Here is a 25206-nt window from a genome sequence, read left to right on the forward strand (position 1 = left end):
GTTACATTCTGGGAAAGCTCCTCTTAAAGGAGAAGCACGAGCTCGTGTCCGAACCAGTGAGGGGATCATTCCTCCCTCGTTGGGAACGACGCCAGGCAGTACGTATTACAAACGGTAAACCTCGGATTAACCATTGTCGAGGAGCCAGGGGTCACTTATCGGTAAACCTTGGATTGTTGTCAAGGAGCCGGTAAGGGGATTGGAGCTTGTTACTCTGCCCTTGCGTGCTGTCGGAGTTTAGACTGTTCCCCCAGGTGTAATTGTTGTGATTGGTAACCTTAGTGGCCATAATATCTAGGATTCTACCCAAGGTGACGGTGGAGGGAAGGTCCCACTGTACCTGGAGCAGACGTCGGTTATACTCACTTGGATTTTCTGGGGGGTTCGCTTCACTTCGAGACGGTTAAAGTGGAGGAACTTGTCCAGTCTATTCATTAAGCAGGTTGCCGGGGTAACTGTTCCACCCGCCATTTCTGTACTGAATCCTGCGAGGTTGGGCCTAATCACCAACTAGCGCTTTTGGTCCGGAAGACTACTGTTTGTGTGTGGTTTGACGCTCTAGATTATTTAGGCGTGTGCTTCAAATTTGTTTGCTTCTTTAGAAGACTTTAGGTGGTTTGATTTGAAATTTTTTACTTTGTTTTCGTGTGTTGTAGTTAAAATCTTTAATTGTGGCGGAATTACCGAGACAGTCCCGTAGACTTCGGGGCAAGTCTCCTGAGATTGTTACCGGAATAGATTTGTTAAGAAAACTCCGTAAATCGCGGGGTGAATCTCCTGAAGACATTCCGGGTCATTTAGAAGGGTTAAAAGTCCTTGTAACTCCTCCTAGTGGCAGTAGAGTAGGTTCACCTGAAGAAGGAGAATCTTCCTTGGTAGTCCATCCAGATTACCAAAGTTTAGAAACAGGTTACAATCCCGAAGCTGTTACAGTTTCCGAGCTTGCTGGTAGTTTTTCATCTGCCAGTGAAACAGGCGAAGAACCTGAAATTTCCGAACCTGTTACTCCAACTCCTAGTGTTCCTGATTCACCAAGAATAGAAAGAATTATCACCGAAAATCTTCCTGTTGGATTAATTTCTATAGAAGAACTTGTTCCAGAGGAAGAAATAGGCGTTTCTGATTCTGAAGATCTAATTACCCTTGATCTAAGGGAGCGTGAATCCATCTTTTACAGTCCTCCTAGAAGTGAATCTTGGTACCTTGCATTAACCAATTTTTTAGACAACTCAGTAGGTTTTTCTACACCTCGTACTCCTTTTCCACCTAGAGGAATTCATTCTCCTGTAAATATGTCTGGTCAGTCATCTGTGTTTTCGCAAAGTCCTGAATCATTTTTACATGGCGGTCCTTCTGTTCCTACTGGGTATCAATCACTTTCTGGTACCTTTGCGGGAGCATCTCCTCAACCCATTGATCATGGGTTATTAGTTGGAAACAGTGGTAATGTACCATTGAGTATAGGTGATGTTTATATGATGTCAGGTTCAACTCCCATTAACCAACCTCAAGGTGGCCAATTACCGCCTGGGGGGCAACCTCAAGGTACTTCATTCGTGACTGGGGGGCAACCTCAAGGGTATCAACCCCAAGGGTATCAACCCCAGCCTCAATATGTACCCCAAAGTCAACCTCAGTATCAATATCAACCTCAAGGATGGCAACCTCAAGGATGGCAACCCCAAGGGTATCAACCCCAAGGGTATCAACCTCAAGGATACCAACCTCAAGGTCAAGGTCAACCCCAGTATTCGTATTTACCTCAAGGTTATCAACCTACGGGTCAATACCCTGGTCAAGGTTATCAACCACCTCAAGGGCAATCATATGGGACTGCACCTTACAGTTATCAACCCTATCCTCAATACGGCTATGGATCTCAGTATCCTCAACCTGTTACGAGTCAATACCCTGGAATGTTAACATGGGATCCGTCACAGGGTCAACAGATGTCGCAACCAAGTATCGGTACCTCAAGCAGGACAACCTGCAGTTCCTGGTCCACCCCAGCAACCGCAACCTGTCCAGTCAAGTGTTCAGACCCCTGTAACTTCCGTAGTTACTCAGCCGCCAATTGCACCTAGTACTCCACCTCACACGGCTGCAGCAACTACCGCTTCATCTACCATGCTTACTTCCGGAGTATCGGCAGCTCCGGTTTCTACTGTCCCTGTAACCACTCCTCAGACATCTGTACCGTTGTCTGGACCTACGGTTCAAACCACAGTCCAGATGCCTGCAGGTCAACCTGGTACAAGTACGGTTGTTACTACTCAACCTCAATTTGTTCAACCTCCGTACCAGGGACAGTATCAACCTGGGCAAGCTGCCCAACAACCGGTTTACCAGTATCAACCGTATCCTGGGTACACTTATCAACCTCAGCAACCCCAGTACGGTCCGGTTAATCCTGGTTTTCCAGGAGGATATAATATCCCAAATGCGACTCCTGTTCCTAGTTATCCTGGATATCCTCCTCCTGGGGCTGGTATTGTGACTCAGAGTTTTAGAGATCCTAACCGGCAGTTACCGTTTATTGCGACTTTAGATTTACCCGACTTGACGCGCCTAACAAACGATCCAATTCAATATCTTCAGTTCTGGCCGCCAATGCCAAATAAGTTGCCCAGCGATATACCCAAGTTCGAAGGTAAGTCTGGAGAGGATCCGTCTAATCACGTGATGACTTACCACCTCTGGTGTGCATCAAATTCCATCTCAGATGATTCCATCCGCTTACGTCTTTTCCAGCGTACACTCATTGGTCTCGCAGCCAAGTGGTACATTGAGTTACCACGGGCCTCTTTTTACAACTTTAGCCAGTTAGCTACCTCGTTCTTAACTCATTTTCAGTTACCAGTCAGATACGATAATGGTACAGAATTATTAACTTCGCTAAAACAATCGACATCCACGTACATTTCTGATCACATTCATGAGTGGAGACGTCGAAGAAGATTAGTGAAAGTTTTTATCCCGGACCAAATCTTAGCTGAATGGTTTGTCAAATCATTATTACCAAGAATTACTGAAGATGTAGCTAAGGCCGGAGTAGTTACTGAGGAGCAAGTCATTGCTCAGGCACAATACCTTGACTTAGTTTACACTCAGTCGGGTACGTTACACGAGAAAATTCCGGATCTTCCAAAGTCAAACCAAATCGCTGCTGCTCCTTCGGGATCTCATGCCGCTGATGGTATGATTGGTATCGTGACTACGAAGAGTAAGAAGAAGTCTTCCAAGGCTTCAAATACTCCAATTATCACTTTGCCTGATTCTCCGACAGGAGAGTCTTCTCCTCCTGAACTTACCGCCGACATTCACGCTGTAGAGTCATCTACGGCCAAACCAAAAAACGGTGGAAAGAAGAAAGGAAAGAAGAAGGCTAAAGCAGACAAGGCTCCAAAGGAGAAAACGGAAAAGTCGGAAACCAATGACGAAAAACGCAAACCTCGATATCCTTGTCTTATTTGTGAAGAAGATCATTTTACGAGAGACTGCCCTCATCGGGCCGAGGTAGTGAAAATAGTCAAAGGTTCTCCCACTCCTGCTGTGTTAAAAAATCCATTTCCAGAGCAGGAGAATAAGATGATAGGTTCTTCTTCGAATGCCAGTGAAGAACCCATTTTGATGATGTCTCATGTCAGGATTGCGACTCGATCGCAAGATTATGGTAGTAAGGCTCCTGTTGATGGTAAGGAAGCAGAATCTTCTCACTCTAACCCATCAACCTCAGCTCCTGGTTCCGATCCACTACAGATCGAAAAACCTAACCCAGACTTAGTGATTAAGCCGCCCGCCAAGGGTGTACTTCGAAGGTCTGCTTTCAATCCACATGCGAGAGCAGCCCAGAATTACAACATTGTTGAAGACTTAGCTGTTTCACCTTCAGCAATGTCGGCACTCGAAGTGCTGCAATCATGTCCAGCGCAACGAAAATTGCTTTTGTCGGCTATCGGAGCTGTCGATGTTCAGGACCCGAACCTAATGATCTTTGATCTAGAAAATAGTACACCGCGTCTCCCCCATCAAATGGCTTTCCAAATTCCAGTGATAGTCAAAAACAGGCCTATTCATCGGACTGTGATTGATGAGGGAGCTTCTACGTGTATTATGTCGATTCAATGTTGGAGATCGCTTGGTTCTCCTTCGTTGAACCAATCCCCCACCATCCTTAAGGCCTTTGATGGCCGTGGGTTCCGTCCGTTTGGTATTCTACAAGAATTGCCTATAGGGGTCGAAGGTAAAACCGTTAGTCTGGATGTGGAAGTGGTTGATGCCCCTCTAGACTACAACCTTCTTTTGGGTCGAAGTTGGTCATATGCTATGACAGCGGTCGTTTCATCGGTCTTCAGAGTCATTAAGTTTCCACATAACGGTAAGATCGTGACTATTGATCAGCTGACATACTTTTCATCCGACCCAACCTCTTTAGAAACTATCCAGCATGTTGGTAAAACGACAATCCCTTATAGGGACATTGGTGTAGGTTTAGTTAAGGATTCCGGTTTACTGGGAACTTTTCCTCTCCCTCCACTCAATGCAGACCCTTCGTTTGCAACAATTCATATGATCACGTCAGAAAACATTATTTATGATGATCCTTGGTATGTTCCCTCTGACTCTGAGCTAGACTCACTCGGTGATGTTATGCCGTTGAGTCCGTATGAGATTGCTTATGAAGCTCTTATGTCTTTTACCGACTTTCATTCAACCGAAACCGACCAAATGAATGTGGTCAGTGAAGAGTCACTTTTCACCTCACCCTTAGAACGGATAACGTTTCCCGAAGAAGTGTCATCTGACGAACAACTTCGCGAAATCCTAAGTGTAGATGATCTACCATGGGAAGATCTCCATCACAGATCTTCGTTTTTACCTAAGGATGATGCATTTGAAAATGATTTTTCATCTATCTTTACCGCTGAATATGTCAAAGACGCTCAGGATCCAACGAAACATTCTGATTCAGAGCTGAATTTAGGGAATATTTCTCGTACTATTCCCATTGATATTTCAGTGAAGCCCGGAATCGAGGAGAACATTCATATAGGTGCCGCATGTACTGAAGAAGAAATCCAAACTTACAAGGCCCTATTCCAAGAATTCCGCGACGTGTTTGCCTGGTCTTACGAGGAAATGCCAGGAATTGATCCTGCCATTGTTGTTCATGAAATCAAAACCTACCCGGATGCTAAACCCATTCGGCAACGGTTGCGTCAGATTCACCCTCGAAAAGCGGCTGCGATTAAAGCAGAAGTCGAAAAGCTGTTGAAAGCAGGTTTCATTTATCCGATCCCGTTAACGGATTGGGTATCGAATATTGTTCCCGTCAATAAAAAACAAGGAACAATAAGAATCTGTATCGACTATAGGGATATCAATCGAGCTTGTCCAAAAGACAACTATCCTACGCCTTATATCGATCAAATTATTGATGATTGTGCCGGAAGTGAGATGTTTTCCTTCATGGATGGTTTCTCAGGCTATAATCAAATCAATATTCTACCTGCCGATCAACCAAAAACGGCATTCATTTGTCCATGGGGGACATTTGCTTATTGCAAATTACCTTTTGGACTTAAGAATGCCGGGGCCACTTTTCAACGGGCGATGTCTTATGCATTTCATGACATCAAGCACATTGTGCAACCCTATCTCGATGATTTGCCTGCTCATTCTTTACATCGAGCTGATCACCTTGTCCACCTACGAGCAATCTTTATGAGGTGTAGGCATTATCGAATTCGGTTGAATCCCCACAAGTGTGTTTTCTGTATAGAAACAGGTCGATTGCTGGGATTTGTTGTTTCAAAAGCCGGCATTCGCGTCGATCCCTCGAAAGTCGAGGCTATCATCAAATTGCCTCCTCCTTCGAGTTTGCGCCAACTCCAAAGTTTGCAAGGGAAAGCGAACTTTTTACGCCGATTCATCCCAAACTACGCCGAGGTCACTAAAGGTTTTACACGGTTGTTGAAACAGAACGCACAATTCTTTTGGGACGAGATTGCCCAACAATCTTTTGATGCACTTAAACACGCGTTGACCCATGCACCGTTATTGCATCCTCCCAACTACAACCAGGACTACTTCTTATACCTCGCAGCTTCGCATTCCACCATTGGAATGGTGTTAGTTCAAGAAGATGAATTCAAAGCAGAGCATGTGATATATTATCTTAGTAGAACCTTAAATCCCACTGAGTTAAAATATTCGCATGTGGAGAAATTGGCCCTGGCAGCCGTTCAAGCTGTCCAGCGTTTTCGTCACTACATTCTTCTCCGCAAAACTACAGTTATTTCGGATTGCAACCCTATGATTTATATTTTGACAAAACAACTGCTAGGGGGCAAGTACTCTAAATGGATTGTTATCCTGCAAGAGTTCGACTTGGAGTTCGAGAAGTCCAAGTCTAAGAAATCTTTAGTTTTTGCGGAATTGATGTGTGATTTCCCGAGTGCTGACACAGAGACTGTGGCAGAGGAGTCCATTGCGGACGAATCTTTGTTTCTTATTAGCACTTTAGATCCGTGGTATGGGGATATAATCATCTATCTCCAAACCCAAACCTTTCGGCCTGAAGCTTCCAAGGAAGACCGTCGAAAAATTCGGTTTCGATCCCAGCAATACAAATTATTGGAGATACACTTTATCGCCGGGGGGCAGACTTAGTTTTTCGACGTTGTTTAACTCACGAAGAGGCTGAGAGAGTTTTGAATGATTGTCACTCTGGAGCATGTGGCGGTCATATGTCTGGGTATGCCACAGCTCAGAAGGTGTTGCGCGCTGGCTATTTCTGGCCGTCTATGTTTAAAGATTGTATCCTTGCCGTCAGAAAATGCCACAACTGTCAAGTGTTTGATCGAAAGATGCGCGCTCCACCTGCTCCTCTCCACCCTATAATTGCCGCTGGTCCATTCGCCAAATGGGGCATTGACTTTATTACTTGTAACCCTCACTCGGCCGGGGGGCATGCGTATATCATCCTCGCGGTTGATTATTTTACAAAATGGGCCGAGGCGATGCCTACATTCGACGCAAGCGGCAAGACAGCTGCAGTTTTCGTATTCAATCATATCATAACTAGGTTTGGTGTCCCACAAGCAATCATTACTGACCATGGGAGCCATTTTCGAAACGTCATGATGACTGAGCTTACAAGCCAGCTTGGTTTGCGCCACGATAGCTCTACTCCTTATTATCCGCAAGCCAACGGTTTGGTTGAGTCAATCAACAAAGTTCTAGTCATCATGATTCGACGGATCATTGGTATCCATCGAACGAATTGGCATAACATGTTATTTTCGGCGCTATGGGCATATCGAACTTCAGTGAAAAATTCAACAGGTTTCACCCCTTTCCAGCTAGTTTATGGCTTAGAAGCTGTGTTACCTATTGAATGCGAAATCCCATCACTTCAAATGGCTGTCGAATTACTTCCAGCTACTTCCGAAGAGGAGAAACGGTTATTATACTTGGCTAAATTAGATGAGACTCGACGTGACGCTACTTTAGCTATCGAGACTCACGCGAAACGAATGAAAGCTCAGTACGATAAAAATGTAACCCCTCGAAGTTTTTCGGAAGGAGACCTAGTACTATTATATGATCAAGCTAACGATAAGCTAGGTGCCGGAAAATTCGTTCCCATGTGGCATGGGCCCTACATTGTAAAGCGAAAGCTAGCAAAAGGGGCTTATGAGTTAGTTGATTTTGATGGGGACTCTTTGGGTAAACCCAGAAATGGACTTTACCTAAAGAGGTATTATGCTTAAAATGATGGGTATGGAGAAATTTTTAGATAGGTTAGATTTCCTTTCTAGCTAGCAAGTGTGTTAGTTTAGTCAGTGTGCTTAGCTTAGCGAGTGTGGTTTTTCGTCATTATTCTGGCTTATCTTGGTTTTACTCTTGATATTGTAGATGTCGACGCCTCTCCAAACATACATTGGATTTGCTGATGGTGCTTGTCGTAATACACGGAATATCTCTTCCGCAGCTTGGGTTATCTATTCACCCTCTGACGAGTTAGTTTCTATGCATGGGGTAAGCCTCGGTCAAACAACTTAGATTCTGAACTTGTTGTATTACAGCTTAATAGAGTTTATGCCATTAGAAATCCTGTGTTATTAAGGTTGTTTTTGAGAGTGCGTCTCTTGGAACGTGAATTTGATTACATTGAATATCAACATATTCCAAGGTCTTTGAATACATTAGCAGATGCAATTGCTTCTCGAATGTTGGACAGACATTTATAATAATCATGCAAGTAAATTTAAAAACATTTCATCATACATGTTAAACAAGATAAGCCGGTAATAGTGATATATATATAGGTAGAAGTGTGTCAAAAATATATACATCGTCTTCGATCATAGGTTTAAAACACCTTATGATCGGCAAAATGATAGTACAAAAAGTCAAAAATGTCACATGTGACTACAAAAGTGACTAGTCAATCACTGGTGGTGCTCTCTGTACGACACCACTGCGCGGGCTACCTTACGCAAAAATCTCCTAAACGGTCCAGGGACCGCGACTACGAAGCGCTGAAGCCTGATAGGAATGTCGTCCATAGTAGTCTCAGGTATATCTGCCGTGAGACGCTCTAGATCATGCTCCAACTCAGCTAGTACTTCTGCTGCCGCGTCCTGTGGGGCCGGTACCAGTGCAGCTGGATGTAGTCTATCATAAGGCCGGAGGTTGGCTGGATGCTGTGGACCAACATCTGCATTTTGAAAAAGTTTACTATTAGTTTTGAGACGATATATATAAAAAATACAAAAAATACATAACTAGAAAACTTGTGAAAATAAAAAGTACCTCTGTCGTCCCATTGTTCTCCCTGTGGAAGAACCATGTCCGGATCACCTCTGAAATCCATTCCGGCATACGGAAAGTCCTGTATCAAAAAAGCTGGCCCTCTAACCAGTCAAAGTAACTATCTGAGAATCGAACCACTGCGCGCCCTCGTCAGGATGCCGGGCCATCACCGCAACCCATCGTATCAGCTTTGGCTGCTGAGGACCCAAGATATCAACAGTGAGTTGCTGAGGGATCAGCATTGGAACTCTCTCCAAGGCAAAGCTCACGACTATAGGCCCATATCCAAAAGTCTTTAGTCGTCCGTTCTTTGCCTTGGTCAGTTGGCTCTTCATATGAGCCGACACAGCTTCACACCAGTTGAAAATGGTGCCTTGGTAACAGTCAATTGCCATCCGCATTTGGGATCCGGAAGCAATGTGTAAAGCGGCCGCGCCGCAAATTCTGGTAACCGTGAACGCTATGACTTTGAGTTCCGGTAGAGTGATGTGTTTTATCTCTATGCCTTTTGAATGGTGAGCCCCAGGTGTGCACCACTCCTCGCGGAGACTATCAAGGGATTGGCCACCCGGCCTAGTCCCCGCAAGACTGAGTTGCTCACCTCTGTTTGGCAAGCCAGTGAGAAAGTATACATCCGAGGGCTCTATCTCGAGCTGGTGCCCTCCTATGTAAAAGCATTGTTCTTGAACGTTCCATCGCTCAACCAGCCATTCCAAGAATCTTACCTGGCCCCTCATGCCCGGTATGGTCCAATATTTGTATAATCCGCATGCTCTTAGGGCATCCAGGGAAGGTTGATGATTTATTGCAGCTTCATCTTCCTCTACATGCTCTCTTTCTCTCCAGTCTAACATGATTAATGCCCTGCATATCAAAAATAGCAATTAGAAATTGATTTGGGAATTTTTGGTGGTTTTTTGAGAGAGTTGGGGTTTTGAAATGCGCACTTCTCGGAGGACGCACCCCGGCTTTGTAGCACAGGGCGCCCGGACGCAGCTGGCCTGAAGGCGGGCTGCGTCTTCCGACCGTTTTCCCGTATGAGAAAAAGTCGGGGGACGCAGGTCACCCGAAGGGCACCTGCGTCCGCCGAGAGGCGCATTCCAAAACCAAAACCCCCCCAAAAAATGAAACTAAGACCTAAAAATTAATTCTAAACGGATAGAAATGCAGAGTAGGATGTGTAAAATACCTGGATGAAACGGCGTTCGATTCCGACGGTCAGATTTTCCGCAGCGACCACGGGAAGTTTCTTGTCAAAAGCTCCTTTTTCAACCTCAACAGTGAAACGGTAAAAATGACATGGTAAAAGGTCTTTTTATAGGTTTTTTGGATGAATTAGTTCATTTTTTACCATGAAAAGATGTTTTTCGATGTATTTTTGCCTATTTTAAACAGGTATGAGTAATGTGTTGCTTTTGTGCAGGACAAAGGGATTTCGAGGGAAATTGTAATTTTTCACAAACAAAAATATCAGAGTCATCTTTTAAGCCCTTTTCTGACTCCTAAAACATGAAAAGATCGCCGAGTGTTTCTTTTTCACTCGTTAAAACGGAATTAAAAGACGGTCCCCTTTTAGCTCTTTTCTGACCGCAAAATCAGGAAAAGATTGCCGGGTTTTTGTCGTTTCGAACTCGATAAGGAAATAAAACGACGTGTCCTTGATCGCTTTTTACTTTTCAGGTCAACGACACTATTATGAAAGTACTCCTTGGTCGCAAGATCAAGCGGTTCCCCCAGGTATTATTTTATACTTTTTCGGGCTTGAGGGACACAAATATACGAAAAAGTTCAACGTGGAGTCTCCTTTAGTTTTTTCAGACTCTCTAAAATTGAAAAACGCCGAGTTTCTCCTATACTGGGCTCGTTAAACTTTTACAGTAGAGGACCTGTTCAATTACAAACAGGAACGAACCACTCCTTCCTAGGGTTCGAATTTAAACTAGGTTGGACTCGTCCGAAGGATGAGCTTATAATCAAGCATATGTTATCCTCCTCAAGCTTGTTAAAAATAAAGAGGTACTTGCCAGAAATGGTGGGGGAAAAGAGAGAAGAATGAACCTGTTTGTCACCTTTTGTCTCAGAAGAAACTTTATTACCGCTCTTGAACACGACACTTTTCATTCACCTGGGTTGGGAAATCTTTTACCTCACAGTTGACCAAATCACTTTGAAAGTCTTTAACCGGGTTTCAGGGATTAACTTTGAGTTATTCGTCACCAAGCCATCTGTTGTGTCGTTATGTGTTCAAGAGGTCTGCAAGCAAAACTTTCATCTGCAAAATACTTGTCATCCATTTGACCATCCCTGAGTCAGTCCTTACAGCAACATTTCTTCAACTTGAACAATGATTTCGTGTTGCGGGCTTGCCTGCAACGGGTCGCTTTCTATCGACATCGACACATTATCTAGAAAGATGACTTAGGAATCGACAGTACCTTGAAGTCTGCATGCATCAATGGCAGGTTTCTCGCCTTTGACGTCAGTTTACATCATTGACTTTCGATCAAAGGATTCCGTGAAGTGTTCGACATCAAAACATCTATTCACATTTCACGGGTTGTGCTTGGTACTTTGAGAACCATTGACATTACTGGTGGTTTCTCTCACGCTTGTTAACAGTTTACATCATTGACTGGTAATCAAGTGGTTTCTACCATGTTCGACATCGAATCATTTAATCACATGGCTAGAATCGTACCAATTCGGGAAGTAGAAGTGAAGACCCTGGATCTAGTTTCTACCATCCAGGCTGCGAGGAGTTTTGTATTCATTATCTATGTAGACTAATCATAAACAGATGGCTGCGTCCATACTGTGTCTACAAAAGTCTATAAAAATGATGTACTGCAAGATCATTCCTGTATCAGAATAGTTAGTCCATTAGTTAAAGTTTTGAATCTGAGTATGGGAATGCCTACCTCAGTGATGATATAATCTTATCCATGTATTTTGTGTTGAAAATTGCAGGTTCCAACCAGGCCATCCACAAGACAATCCTTGAAATGATAAAGCGCTTCACCCTTCCTAGAATTACAAAACCCTATTCTATTCCAGGCTTCGCACTTTAGGGGGCAATCTGTTACACTAAAAAATGTCACCTTGACTACTTACAGTTAGTATGGCTCAAATCAACAGTCATGCTACCCTCTTAGGCAAGTCTCATGCCTCTGTTATCCATCTCAAACTCAAAGAAGAGAGAAAGTCTTGTAAAAACTATGTTTATCTCTGGGGTCGCAGGTTCTCTCTAGCCTTACCTGCGGGGACGCTGACCATGTTCACAAAATCTGCGTCCATGGACGCTCTGTATGTTAAGGGACAGGTGCGTCCCTCTGTAAAAGGCAAAATGCGCGAGTTTTATCTTGAAAAAGTTACTTGTGGTTACTTCTAGAACATTCTAGAGGTCGGTTTGATGAAATGGATGCGCCTCCAGTTGGTTCATGTATCTCTATTAAGGGGGAACTTATCCCATCAATAAGGGAGCTATCCCACCCAAAGAGGGGGATGATCCCATTGATAGTGGACCTGAATAACCTCTTTACAGCACTATAAATAAAGGCATTGAGCCAGAAGGAGGGGAGGTTGGAGCTATACATTTTCTTTGGGTAAATGCTGCAGGATTTAGGTCTTCCATTAGAGCCTTTGTGAGGAGAGATTGTCTTCACTTGATTCTACTTGGGAGAGGGTGAGCTTTGTCAAAGTAGAGGAAAACCCTTGATGGACCCTGGGAGGAACTTGCACAACACCAAGGCCAGGTTGTAAGAGTTTCTTTGTTTCGTTATTAATACAAACTGGTTTATTTTTCTCAATAGCTTGTGTTAATGAGTTATTTCATGTGTTCCTTGGTCTGCATGTTGAATATATGTTTTATTATATGAAATGCAAGTGCTTGGTAATTGTTTGATTGTTTGTGGTTGCAGGAATTGACTTGAAGGAGGAGCTCATCCGGATCGTCAAGAACGGACTTCAACAACAGCGTTTTGGAATAAGGTAAGCCTAAACACTTGTAGTTTTCATGTTGTAAAAGGTGTATTTAGAGAAAGATCACTCCATTTTGTCTTGTTTGTCATTAGAATGTCTTAGACTTCTAGGAAGGTCAGCTGTGTCCGCACCCTTGACCAATTCCGTGTGACAGTTGGCAAAAGATGTGGAGTTTAAGTGGACTGACGATTGTCAGAGGAGTTTGAATGAGTTAAAGGACAAGTTAGTGTCAGCTCCAATCCTGAGAGGTCCAAACTGGGCCCTACCTTTCCACATCCACACTGATGCCTCGAACAAAGCCATAGGTGCAGCCTTAGGACAAGTTGAGCAAAAACTTCCATATGCCATTTACTTCGTTAGCAAAAACTTGTCCAAAGGAGAGCTGAATTACACTGTAGCCGAGAAGGAATTCTTAGCTGTGGTCCATGCACTGAACAAGTTCCGACATTATATTACTGGTTACCAAACTTTTGTACATACTGGCCATGCTGCTATTAGATATTTGATGAATAAACCAGATGTGAATGCTCGTATTATTAGATGGTTACATTTATTGTAGCAGTTTGATCTAACCATTGTTGATAAACCAGGGAGAGAAAATGTTGTTGCTGACTTCTTGTCTAGATTGGATTTGTCTGTAGATGAAGATGGGACAGTGGATGACCAGATGCCTGATGAGCATCTGTTTGCTATCTCAGTACTCTCTCCATGGTTTGCTGATATAGCAAACTACCTTGTTTCAGCTCAGTTCCCTCTGCACCTCTCTTCAAAAGAGAAGAGCAAAATCATCAGAAAGAGTGCCTCATTTACATGGATTAGGGCAATCTGTTCAAGCTTGGCCCCGATCAGATCTTGAGGCGTTGTGTAAGGGAAGAGGAAGTCTTTGACATCCTCCTCACCTGTCATGATGGGCCTTGTGGAGGACATTTTTCAGCAAAGAGGACTGCCTTCAAGATCCTGCAGGCAGGCTACTATTGGCCCACACTTCATCAAGATGTCAGAAGATATGTCAGCCAGTGTGACCAATGCCAAAGAATGGGGAAACTGACCCAAAGGGATGAGATTCCTCTCCAACCTCAAGTGACTCTTGAGCCATTTGAGAAGTGGGGCATGGACTTTGTGGGTCCAATCAATCCCTCTTCGAGGCAAAGATCCTACATCATCGTGTGCACTGACTACCTGACGAAGTGGGCAGAGACCAAAGCAATCAAAGCAGCAACAGAAGAAAAAGTGGCCGAGTTCCTAAGAGAGAACATCTTCTATAAGTTTGGCTATCCAAGAGAGCTGGTCACCGATCAAGGGAGCCAGTTCACCTCCCACCTGGTTGAAGATCTCCTAGCTCATCATAAGATCAAGCATAGAACCTCCACTCCCTATCATCCTCAAGCAAATGGGCAGGTGGAAGTCACCAATAGAGCATTAGAAGGGATCTTGACTAAAGTGGTGAGCAGCAACAGAAAGGACTGGGCAGATCGCCTGGTTGAAGCCACATGGGCTTACAACACCACTTGGAAGACCACCACCGGCTTCACACCTTATGAGTTGGTCTATGGGAAGAAAGCTTTGCTGTCCATTGAGTTTGAGTATAACACTTTGAGGATGGCAGCTCTGCTGGACCCAGATCTCAGCCATGCACAGCAAGAAAGGTTATTGCAGCTGAATGGACTGGATGAGCACTGCATGCAGGCCCTCCTTCACTCAGAAGTGGTTCAACTTCAGAGGAAGGTGTGGCATGTCCAACATCTCCATGACAAGCAATTTCAGCCGGGAGATTGGGCTTTGTTGTATGATTCCAGATACAAAGATTTCAAGGGGAAGTTGAGAACCAGATGGCTAGGACCATATTCAGTGGAAAAGTGTCATGACAATGGATCCGTCCTCATTCAAACCATTGATGAGGAAGCCATTCCCATGCTTGTGAATGGGCATCGATTGAAGATCTACAGGAAGCCTCCCTCAAGACAAGAGTTCATCAAAACAATGGAGAAGGCAGTATTGGTCATAGAGAAGGGTCCTGCCCCTGCTTTGGGCACACCCTGAAGCATCTAAAAAAAAAAATAATAATAATAATAATAAAGATCCTTGGGTGAAAACCTCTCTGAGGCGCCCAAGGCAGGTGGTAGGGGTGAAAACCTCATTGAGGCACCCCTGCTAACTTTCAAAAACAAAAAGAAGAAAAAAAACAAAAAGAAAAAAAAAAACAAGATCAATAAGTCATTATGTGAAATTTGTATGCAGATTGAAGGTGTTCTATGGAGGAGAGGAAGCCTCTCAACTCAAATCCAGAAGTCCTTATCATGCACCTAGGACACCTCACCAGCACCTCCTCCAAGAATGCCTATGTTCTTCAAGGTATGTGCACTTTTATTATAAACTGAGTCTCCTACAGGAAGACACAGATTTCCTACAGGAAGACACAGATTTTCTACAGGAAGGTGTGATTTTCTACAGGAAGGTGAAAATTTCTACAGGAAGAGCTGCCTGTCTACAGGAAGCTCTGTACTTCTACTGGAAACTTCCTGTAGAAGCTCAGAACGAGCCAGAATGCATTGCATGAGCAGATCTGATGACTACGGGTTGGTGTGGATGCATGCAAGCCTCTTTTGGGCCCATGCACGACGCTGATACCTTGCTCCACCATCCTCGTCACCATGCAACTAAGATCCCTGCACCAGCAAACCAGATCAATGAGTTCTCGTGGAAAAATCAGTTGTTAGAGAAAAATGAACACCGAGGGCTCATACCATGTCCATGTCGAGCATCAGAAGCTTCGGGAGCGCGATTAGCAGGTCATCTCCATTGTCAAGTAGCATGCACCCAAGGAGGTGAGACTGTTTCAAGGCACCCCGCGGGAATCCTGTAGCAGTCAAACCTGCAGGAGTGGATACCATTCATCGCCCAGCCATCTACAAGCAACACGCAGGTGCATGCAACCAGAGCGTCCACTACAGCGCCAGCATCCTGTAGCCACAAGCCTCCAAGACTGTGTAAGCCACATGCAGCAGGTAGATCCGTCGTCCAAAAAACTGAAAATCATGTGCAGACGCGCGCAGGTAAGTGTTCTAATCCTTCCTTCCATCAAATCGCATGAGTATTACTTTGATTTGTTTGCATGGCGTAGAAATGAATGGTTGGGCGGCCGCAAGGCCAGTTGACTGGCCACGTTGGCTAGTGAAGGGATATTCAGATGATGGGGTGGCAGCCACGACAAAGGGAACACGCAGCACGCACGTGAAGATCAGTCCCATCAACGGAGAAACGAGTTTAACCAAAAAGGGCGGCGACAGATCTGTGGGAATGAATGCGGCAGCAAGTGAATGTGCATGCGGATGATGGGTGACGTCACCCAACGGTCCGGCGGGGACAGCTCACCCTCCACGCCACAAGCTGCGCCGATTCAAAATCTAATCGGCTAGATTGTGCGCGTATATCCATCCACCTCCACTTCAAAACTTGAGTAACTCTTCTGAATACCTCTGCATGTTGATACGCCAAGCTTTCGGCGGACTGAACACCAGTGAAGCGCACCTCAACCGCAGTCCAATTGCAGTCCTCCCCGAAGTTTGCACACTGCTCCTACAGGAATAGTTTCTACAGGAACGCAGTCCTACAGGACGCAGTCTTCTACAGGAACGCGGGTGTTCACGAAAAAAGGTTTCCGAGTAACGAGGTAACCCCGGACTTCTCATGCAATTGCTCATTTAAGGTGGTAGGATTGTCAGTTACTGTCAGGGTAAATGAGAAAGTAGACCAATTTCTGTTTGTGTGCCCATACTGCAATTCTACAGGATTGTTGCGTGGTTAGACTGTGTTGTAAAATTTTTGTGGGTTATACGCATTGTTCTGCACTCTGTCACCAAAACTAAACTCTCTTCCACCATCACCACCTCCGGTTAAGAAAATTGTGCATCATGCCGGGTGGATTTATCAGGCGAGAACCCACAGATTCCACCAAATTAAGGAGAAATCCAGCAGTGGTAGATCTCTTTACCAGGGCACAATGGATGCCTTTTTGTGATAAGCTACAGGGCTACGATGATGAAGTGGCCGAGGAATTCTTGCAGGCATTGAAGCCTAAATCCCAGACACTGGCCACAGTAAGCTTCAGAGGTCTCAGCCTCCAACTCACCCCAGAGCATATAAGTCGAATCACAGAACTGCCCATGGGTCTGCTGTGGGATAAAGAAGAGCGGAAGCAGAGCCAGCAAGCAAAGAAGGAGTTCTTCCCACCTGAAGAATCATTCAGAGAGGACAAAAATGGGGTGAAAAGGACAAGCCTGTCACCACCATGGAACGAAGTTAGTTTGCACATTATGAAATATATCACTTGTGAAGGCCGGTTCAGTATCGTGTATGCATATCACTTCCGGCTCCTCACTGAGTTAAGGCAGGGAATTGACCTTCCTGTAGAGAAAAAACTAAGCGTCCCTTATTATCTCCTGCAGTCCCTAATGGAGTGTGCTACAAAGCTAAGACAGGGCATCCCTGATCAGATAGCCCATCATGGGTTAATAAAATTGCTTGTGGAGGATGCACTGCACTCATATAAAGTTCCCCTCTCCTGGGAGTCATTTAGGAATCTAACACGAGATGGGGACATTAAAATGTTGATCGAAGATAGTGGCTCCTCCAGCACTGAAGAAAAGGAAGCGGTGGATGAAGAAAAGGAGGCTGAAGAAAAAGCTGACTCCCCCATCCCGTCAACAAGAGAAATGAGGTCAAAAAGCAGAAGAGACAAAGTTGGGGCAGGCCATGTCAGCCCAATTACCTCTTCAGCACTCACAAGCAAACACAAGGATCAAACCCCTGCGGCAAAGCAAGTAAAAGTAAAGACACCTGCCACTACAGGAAAGAAGAAGCCAGCTTCTACAGGAAGCCCAAAAGCAAAGACCAAGGCTTCTACAGGAAGCCCGATAACAGCTTCTACAGGAAGCACAAAAGTGCAAAAATAGGCTTCTACAGGAAGCCATGCAAAACCAAAATCTGAGAAGCAGAAGGTGGATGCTTTAGCCCGAGAGGCAACGGCTATGTTAGCTGGCCTCAGTACGCCACCTAAGCCAAAAGGAAAGAGGAAGAGGGACCCCCCTCTCTACTTCAAAGCACGGAGAAGTGTTCAGATAAAAACAGGGAAGCCACAGCAGCAGTCTAGCAGCCCAATTGTCATTGCGGACACCCCTGCTTCTCCCAAAGAAAAATCCCCATCAAAAGTCACAGTTACCTACAAAAAGGGAAGCCCGAAGAAGAGCACATGGCAAGACCGAGTGGACCTGTTGGACGAGAAAACCAGGCTACAGGAAGCTGAAAACGTCCTACAGGATACCTTGGCTCGGCTACAGGAAACCGAACAAAGAGAAGAAGGAGGACCCTCATCACCAAGGGCGGATGAGGCAGAACTACCTGAAGAAACAGAAAGAGAACATATACCCGAACCTAGCCCTTCGTCCAATCTGAATTCATATTATACCTTCTTGGAGGCGGGCAAGATCATCCCACAAAAATTTACTGTACCCCTATTCTTTGAATTAGAGAAAGAAAGAGTTCGCTCCCATACATGGATGCAAATTGCCAAATCAAAGGGGGTGGGGGACATAGGCCCTCTACAAGATCAGCTCAGGGAGGTCAGGAGCGAGTTCACCATGGCCAAACATGTGGCTAGTTGCCAGCAGGCACTTCTACAGGAAGAAAACCAGAAGTTAAGGTTGCAGCTACAAGAACTCAAGGCAGGGGCAGAAACATCCTCCAAGGGCATCACAAATGAACAAGAAGGCAAGAAGGAGCTGACCACCAATCTTGAAGGGCCAAAGACACTTCTACTGGAAGAAGAACAGCAGATAAGAATTGAAGTGCAAGCCTTAAAGGAACAACTGCAACAAAAGGAAACACAATTGGCTTGCATGGCCAGTTGGGCCATGGAGGCCCTGCAGTGCAGACATCCTGCAAAGTCTTATGGGTTGTACTTAAAGGATCAGTGGCTACAGTTCCAGATAAACACACTAGCACAAAGAGGTATTGAGCAAATCCATAACCCACAGCAATTTGCTGAAATATGCAATACTAGCTCAGCAGAGGACAAAGCCAAGCTAGCAGAATTCTACATCCACAATCTGGTTTTGCCTAATGAAGTCTCTTGGGATCCCAATATCGCCTTGGGTGATCTGCAATTGATGGCTTTTGCGTCATGGATGAATCATGAGGATCAGAGAGCCACTGAAGAAAAATCGGTCATGAGCTGAGAAGTGAGTGAGCCACTGTACATTCGGGTAGAACCAGAGGATCTGGTTGCCCTCGTCTCAGCTCGCCAACAGTTATCCAATGATCCCACAGCTTCCTTGAAATTTATGGACCAGCAAGCCCAAGCAATAGCCCACTTTGAAGACATGGACAGATTATTGGGAGAAACTGTTGCCCAGGCTTGTGCACGTAGGTGGCATGCCTTGGCACATAGTTTGAAGATCCGGGAATACCATACCCCGACCAGAATGAGGGAAGCATTGGCAAGAGTGGACCTTTACAAGAAATCTGTGCAAAGACTTCAGGCCAGCTGGATTGGCCTTAAACTCAGCCCTCCATTGCTGCTAGGATTGGTTGAAGGAAGTACAGGAAAGGATGACCAGGCACAATGGGAAAAAGTGGAAAACACAGCAGGGTTTCATATCGACCAAGAAGACATCACCACAGAAGCTTGGGATGTACAGGGAGCAGTGAAAGCCATGAAGGATGAGGATCTTGACTAAGTTGCTCAAGGATGAGCAAATGGTTCAGCTGGGGGGTGATGATGAGCCCCAATTTTGGTACAATTTGGGCTCATTTTGGCCTATTCTACTTGCTCAAACCATTCATTTTTTATTGCTTACGCATGCATTTCTTAGTTTATTCATGTTGTTTGTAGGAAGAAGGGTAGGCACTCTATCTACGTGACTAATGCATTATGATTCCAGGTTTTGGCATTAAAAGGGAGCAAAAGACAATGAAAAAGGAGACAAGGAGACAATGAGGTGGCACTGCTGGTTTTTAGGAGAGGATGTCCATGGTCTTAGGGACATTCCTCGTGATTTCCACCAAGAACTCCGAGCTCCAATCCATCTCCCCTCCGAGCTTAGAAGCAGCCAGCTGTTCTACAGGAACAGCAGTTATAAACTGCTCTACAGGAACAACAGTTATGACCGTCCTACAGGATCAGCAGTTAAACTCTAGTTGGACAGCCGAGCTCCTAAAATCAAGGACACTTGTTGGATCATCGTTTTTGTATAAGTATAGAGGCCTTAGCCTTGGATAGGGTTGAAACTCTCGTATTGCTATTGTAATTTTGGAGCACAGCTCAGTTTTTGTTCCTTTTTGTAAGCCAATTTGGCATGATATCAGATTATGAATAAAGAAGGCAGATTCTAATCTAGTTCTGAGTTTTCTTAAGGAGACTATAGCTCTCAGGTTAGGGCCCAACCTGAGAGCCATAGATCCCCTCTGTTGTAGTGTTGTTTCCATTTCATTTCAGCACTTTGAGCTTTTCATTTGCACATGCAATTCGAATTACAGGTTGTTAAGTTGGTCTTTTTCATGAGTTAGATAGGAGTTGCTTATGGTGAATTTGTTTCCACTTGCTTAGTGTAGCAGAGGATAGATATACTCGATTGGAGCTCCAACAAAAAGGTTGTTAAGGCTCACTCCCGTCTCATCTGGGATTGGAGTGAAGTCCATGACTAACCACCAAAAATACGCATTTCTTTATTCCATGATTGCTGCAAACACAGTCACGTTATGTTAGATGCTTCCACATGATTCACACCTGCACCACACTCCTTTACCACAGCTTCATGCACATTCTCCTTCGCGTTTAGATTGTTGCTCATTGAATTTATAAGCACAGGTAGTCTAAGTTAATGCATTTTCGGTTTGGTGATAGTCATAAGCATTTGTTTCACTTACACTGCTTTCTCTCGTTCCATCACTTCGTCCTCCATCTTGATCACGCATGCAAACACATCTTTGACCCCTGCTCCGCTCTGTCATCTACCAAAGTCTTTCACTCCTCACGTACTTCCACTCTCTAGCCCTTTCGTTGACATAGCCCTTTACCTCCCAACCTACTCCCTACACTCACTTCCCATCCTATTCTTCCACTTCTACAGCCATCACCAGCCTCATTCCTACCTTACACATCTCCCTCTACCATTTCATCACTCCTCCATCACACCAAACACACACGGTAGGTCATCCTGTAGCCATTTGTAGACATCCTGTAGAAACCAGAGTATCCTGTAGGATCCCCTGCAGACATCCTGTAGGAGGCCACTCTCTCGGTTGCTGAGCATCTGAATGCGAGGAACCTCTGTGGATGGATGCTAAGGATCCCTAGGGACCTCTCCTAGCCTCCCCAACCTGTCCCACGCTATCCTTCCTTCTCCATCCCATCTGCACAACCAAACCCTAGTTAGCACAAGATCACAATCATTCCACACACTTAAAGGAAAAATACAAAAACATAACTTTCATGATGCAAGTAGTTTAGATCCATGCATTTTCACTTATTAGAGGTAATGACAGCATTGGTAGAAGTTGCATTTACATTCTTTGCATTGTAGAGGTTAGACTAGTCAAATTAGGGTTTCCTAGGTTTACATGCTTTGATTGCTTTCAGTTCATTTTTGTCAAGTAAAGTAGCTTTCCTTTGAGATTAGCTTTCGTCCATCAATTAGCAAGCTTCTTCTGAGAGCCTATAGAAGTTGGCTTGAGCCCTAGCGGACTTGTGCCAGCTGACCAAGTGACAGCTGCGACAAGAGCTAGTACTTGTGCATATAGCACCGTCGCTTCCAAGTTTGTACGAACTACCGGGTTGATAAAATGAGAGACAGGAAGCCCCAGGAGTTGTAGCATTATTGCTACAATACTGGAGCTCACCATCCTTTTTGGCGCCGTTGCCGGGGAAGCGTCAGAGTATTAGTAATTGTTGCTTTTCTTCTACTTTCGTACTCTTACTTCTGCTCAGTAGTTTATTTCATTTCCATTCTGCAAAAGTAGCTTAGCATTTCCTGCTTTCCTAGATTAGCATTTCCTTCTTTCCTAGATTAGCATTTCCTGCTTTCCTAGATTAATATTTCTTGCTTTCCTAGACTAATATTTCTTGCTTTCCTAGAGTAATTTTTCTTGCTTTCCTAGATTAGCTTTCCAGTTCTGCAATTTCATTTGAGCAATATAGTTAGTTGTAGATCACTTTGTTTCAGTTTTGCAGGTACCAAAGAAAAAGCAAAAGCACTCAAAAAAGAAAAGTCCTTTCCATTTCATGCCTCGTAGGAACCGAGATAGATCAGGCAAATTCCTACCAAACACCCCCACCACATCACTGAGTCACCCTTCTCTCTTCTTTGGTGACAGTGACCAAGAGGAACCTATAGGTGAACATCCTGAGATATACCAAGACCCTATAGAAGAAGAAGAGTTAGAGACCACTCCATCTGAAGCCATGGCTGATAATAGGAGAGAAGATGAGAGAATAGAAGGAGCTTTCCCCATCCGAGAGACCAATGGAGATATGAAAATGAAAAACATTAGCCCCTCCGCCTTGCCTCACTTCCATGGACTGACCACTGAGGATCCTGATACCTTCTTGTTCGAGTTTGCTGTCCTTTGTAGAACCTATGACTATACTGAAGATGAGCAAAAGCTGAAGCTTTTCCCTTCCACTCTTAAGGATGCAGCACTACGCTGGTTCATGGGATTACCTGGGAATAGCATCGCTACTTGGGCTCAGATGCAGCAAGCCTGCAATACCAAGTATAGGGATTATTGTAGGTCCAAGGAAACCAAGGGAGAGATCTTTCGAATGACCATGGGGAATGATGAGTCTTTAGAGGATTATGAGGAAAGGTTCCAACTTAGCTATAAACGGGCCAGGTGCACACTTGACCCTGAATCCCTCAAGTTGGTTCTACTCCGAGGAGTCCCTGAAGATCTCTTAGACACCCTTCACATGTTAGCTGGGGGGGACATTTACCAACTGCCTTATGAGGACATTAAGGCTGTGTTTCGAAATCATTCCAGGGCAGCTAGAAAACGAGGTACAGGAAATCTCCTCTCCACTAGTGTCCCTTTCTCCAAACATGAGCTTACAAACCAATTAGAAGATCTTAAGAGTGAGGTGAGACAGACCATTGCCATGCAGCTGGACACATTCAGGATCCAGCAGAAGAAAGAAGAAGCTGAGAGAGCCTTGGCTGTCTTCTGTCCTAGGTGCACCAGAAGACACCCTAAGAAAGAATGTCCATTGCATTCGGTTGAAGTGTGTTTCGTTTGTGAGGAGGACCACCCAACAAATCAGTGTCCAACCTTACCTGGGTTTAAAGCCATGTACCAAGGAACCGAAGCCCCCACTGAACCTCTCTACTTCATCAACCAAAGGAGGCCTCAAGGATCTAGACCTTATCAGTAGGGGATGCAAGGGGCATCTCAAGCTTATTACAACACCAACCAGTCAACTCCTATGCCTTCCTGGGGTTCCCCTGCTCATCCTTCATGGTCCATGCCTCCTCCATGGTCTTATCCACCTCAGTACCCCGCTCAACCTACTTCTCATCCATATCACTCACATACCCAGCCACAGCCTCAATGGAATGCTCCTCAGTCGGGGTGGAGGCCCCAATACAACACTCCTCCTGCCATTTTGCCTCCACCACCAGTTCAACCTCAGCCTTTACCTCCTGCGCCTCAAAGGCAACCTCATATGCCTGCTCAACCGAACCCGAACCCCAACAATAGACAGGCTCAGCAGGTATATACTGGGGAGACCTCATGCCCTACCTATGCTGTGGAGATCCAGGAGATCAATCTTAGATCTGGAAAGACTCTTCCAGATCGCCAACCTCCTCCCCCAGAGGATGAGGAAAACCATCAGGAGAGTGAACCAAAGCCTATTCCACCCTTTCCTGAGAGACTAACAGCCACCACACAACCGAACCCAGAAGAAGATGAGCTTTTGGGTGAGCTCAAGCAGTTGTGTGTAAAAATCCCACTTCTCCAAGCCATCAAGGATGTGCCAATATATAACAAGCTGGTTAAGGAGAAGCGTTTCAAACACCCAGGCAGACGGAAGAAAGATGCCTCAACTATCAATGTCATAGGACAGCTGTCTGACCTTATGCTAGGACAAGTCATCTGCCCAAAGTACCTAGATCCTGGAAGTCCTGTAGTAGATGTTCACATCAATGGCACCATTATCCCCCACACCTTGATTGATCTGGGGGAAGCCATCAATGTGATGACCAGGGATACCATGCTTAAACTCAATCTTCAGGGTTCCTTGAGGAAGACCTCGACAGTACTGCAATTAGCAGATCGCTCCACCATGACTCTCGAAGGGATTGTGGAGGATGTCTTGGTCTCTATTGATTCTTGGGAATACCCTGCAGACTTCCTGGTTCTGCAACCAAAGGCCAAGCTTACTGGATATCCTCTCATCTTGGGAAGGCCTTGGTTAGCTACTGTAGATGCTTACATAAGTTGTCGGGCAGGAAACATGACCATCAAAAATGGTCCCATGTCCAAGCAGCTAGTCCTATACCCTCCTGCCCAACCTTCTTTAGAGCATGATTTACCACTCTGGTTGGAGGAAGGAGAGGAAGACGAGGTGTACTCTGCACCTCTGTGCACCCTAGATACCACTAGAAGAGACCCTCCTACCGAGGATGATTTGATTGAGAACCTGATCCAGAATCCACCTTCCAGTGCACTATCTTTAGAGAAGTTGGTGGAGGATGCCCAAGCTAGCACCTTAGTGGACCTTTGTACAACCAGCCCTGTCACTCCCAGAGTCAAAAGTGTGGAGTTCGGCCCTGAGAGAGCATTAAAGATCAGCTCCTCCCTATCTCCTTCCCAGGAGAAGGAGTTGTGTAGCCTATTGGCCAGCCACTTAGATGCTTTTGCTTGGAGCTATAAGGAGATGAAAGGAGTCCATCCCTCGGTCTGTACCCATCATATATACATCAAAGAGGATTGTAAACCAGTTAGGCAACCCCGGAGGAGAATGAATCCAGCCCTTAAGGACATTGTCAAGGAAGAGTTGCAAAAACTGTTGGATGCCGGATTCATCTACCCCATCTCAGATAGTGAATGGGTGTCCCCTCTAGTGTTGGTTCCCAAGAAGAATGGGAAGTGGAGGATCTGTGTAGATCACCGTGAGCTAAACAAAGCTACCAAGAAAGACCATTTCCCTCTACCTTTCATAGATCAAGTGTTGGATGGACTGGCAGGAAAGAAGTTCTTCTCTTTCCTGGATGGGTTTAGCGGGTACAATCAAATCCAAATCAGCCCGGAAGACCAAGATAAGACCACCTTCACTTGTCCTTGGGGTACCTTTGCCTACCGAGTCCTTCCCTTTGGGCTATGCAATGCTCCTGCTACTTTTCAGAGAGCTGTCTT

Source organism: Pinus tabuliformis, chromosome 2_2 (genome assembly GCF_031772625.1).
Source record: "Pinus tabuliformis cultivar Carrire ecotype Pingquan chromosome 2_2, CPIR1, whole genome shotgun sequence".
Classification (NCBI taxonomy): Eukaryota; Viridiplantae; Streptophyta; class Pinopsida; order Pinales; family Pinaceae; genus Pinus; species Pinus tabuliformis.